The following is a 2,500-nucleotide window of genomic DNA, read 5'->3' on the forward strand; positions in this document are numbered from 1 at the left end:
CCCATCGATCTCGGAGAAAGTACATCATAACATCGGAATACACCCCGACATCGATATCGGAGAAAGTACATCATCATAACATCGGATCGGATGCGTATCCGTCCAAGTGCCATCGACACTTCGAGAAGTTCGGACCTAGCTTCCTAGCATGTTGATGCGTCGGTGCTAATGGGGACATAAAGATCCCACGACGTTCCGAACGGAAGTAGCCGAAGTGTTCCGTGCGTGTGAACTCCATTGTCCCATGTGCCGGCTCTTGACTCCTAAGATGTCCCATGTGAAGGCCCTTCATGGCTAAGAATGTCCCGTGCAACGTCCCTTGATGATCCCCATAAGGTGTCCCATGTGCGTCCCATGCCGTGCCCAGCCTTACCAAGGCCGTCACATGCTGTCCCATGCGCGTCCCGTGCCGTCCAAGCCTCACCAAGGCCGTCCCAGGCCATCCCGAGCCTTAGCAAGGCCGTCCCGTGCTGTCCCATGCCGTCCCGAGCCTCACCGAGGCCGTCCCGTGCCTCACCAAGGCCGTCCCGTGCTGTCCCATGCCGTCCCGAGCCTTACCAAGGCCGTCCCGTGCTGTCCCATGCCGTCCCGAGCCTTACCAAGGCCGTCCCGTGCTGTCCCATGCCGTCCCGAGCCTCACCAAGGCCGTCCCGTGCTGTCCCATGCCGTCCCGAGCCTCACCAAGGCCGTCCCGTGCTGTTCCATGCCGTCCCGAGCCTTAGCAAGGCCGTCCGATGCGCGTCCCGTGCTGTCCCATCCGTCCCGAGCCTTAGCAAGCCCGTCCCGAGCCTTAGCAAGGCCGTCCCATGCGCGTCCGATGGGATTCCCGAGCTTTACCAAGGGCGTCCCGTACTGTCCCATGCCGTCCCGAGCCATAGGGACGCTGTCCCGTGCGCGTCCCCTGCTGTCCCATGCGCGTCCCCTGCTTTGGCTCGGCTGGCCCGTGCATTCTATGGGGTCGTGGGACATTTCGAAACCCACCCGGGCCATTTCGACTCTCTCTTCATTTATACTATTGAGGTATTATTTATGAATTATTGGAGAAAAGAAACGGAAGAAAATATTTTTTTTTCTATTTTTTATGAATTTTCCGGTGTTTATTCACTTAAAAATTCATAGAAAAATAAATATTTATCGGAATCGCTATTATAATATATCAAAAAAATCCTTGCGAAAAGGCCTTTCCAACGAGTATAAGTTTGCTGGATTCCGACGAGTAACGAAGGAGTAAAGGCCCAGTATGCTTGGTTAAAAAATTGATGTTTCCTTGTGAAAATAGGCAAAACAATAACTTTGCACTATAAGGGGGAGGGTTGAGCTCCTTCCCCAGAGCGTGCACAGCACTTGTGCTGGCACGTTCCCTAGTGCTCGCCAAGCACCATAGGGCATCCAAAGGGCAAAGCTCGGCCTACTACATGATGGGAAGCTTCTAATATGTCGGAATACGAAGAGATTTCGTGCGACCCGAAGCTCGGCTCGGGCGTCCCGGCCTGTCCCGAGCTGTGCCGAGCGCGTCCCAGGCCGTCCCGAGCCAAGTCTCGGGCGTCCCAGGCCGTCCCGAGCCAAGTCTCGGGCGTCCCAGGCCGTCCCGAGCTGTAGCGAGGGCGTCCCAGGCCGTCCCGAGCCAAGTCTCGGGCGTCCCAGGCCGTCCCGAGCAAAGTCTCGGACGTCCCAGGCCGTCCCGAGCAAAGTCTCGGACGTCCCAGGCCGTCCCGAGCAAAGTCTCGGGCGTCCCAGGCCGTCCCGAGCTGTGCCGAGGCCGTCCCAGGCCGTCCCGAGCAAAGTCTCGGGCGTCCCAGGCCGTCCCGAGCTGTGGCAAGGGCGTCCCAGGCCGTCCCGAGCAAAGTCTCGGGCGTCCCATGCCGTCCCGAGCTGTGGCAAGGGCGTCCCAGGCCGTCCCGAGCTGTGCCGAGGCCGTCCCGAGCCTAGTCTCGGGCGTCCCAGGCCGTCCCGAGCTATGGCGAGGGCGTCCCAGGCCGTCCCGAGCCAAGTCTCGGGCGTACCTGGCCGTCCCGAGCTGTAGCGAGGGCGTCCCATGCCGTCCCGGGCTGTCCCATGCGCGTCCCGTGCCGGCCCGAGCAACAGCCCGGGCGTCCCGTGCCTCGGCCCTTCCAAGTGGTGCTTCGTCGGACATCTCGATATCCACTCGAGCATTTTCGACCATTCTCCATATGTGGGTGTGTGGGTATTTATCAGGAATATTGGAGAAAGAATCGGGAAAAAAATATTTTTTTTCTATTTTTTTTGAATTTTTAATTGTTTATTCACTTAAAAATTCATAAAAAAATAAATATTTATCGGAATCGCTATTATTATATATCAAAAGAATCCTTGTGAAAAGACCTTTCCAACGAATGCAAGTTTGTTGGATTTGGACGAGTAACGAAGGAGCAAAGGCCGAGTATGCTTGGTTAAAAATTTGATGTTTCCTTGTGAAAATAGGGAAAACAATAACTTTGCACTATATAGGGGAGGGGTGAGCTCCCTCCCCAGGCCGTGC

This window comes from Eschscholzia californica, unplaced genomic scaffold (genome assembly GCF_041429995.1).
Source record: "Eschscholzia californica isolate CP2 unplaced genomic scaffold, dmEscCali1.0.p SCAF_112, whole genome shotgun sequence".
Lineage (NCBI taxonomy): Eukaryota > Viridiplantae > Streptophyta > Magnoliopsida > Ranunculales > Papaveraceae > Eschscholzia > Eschscholzia californica.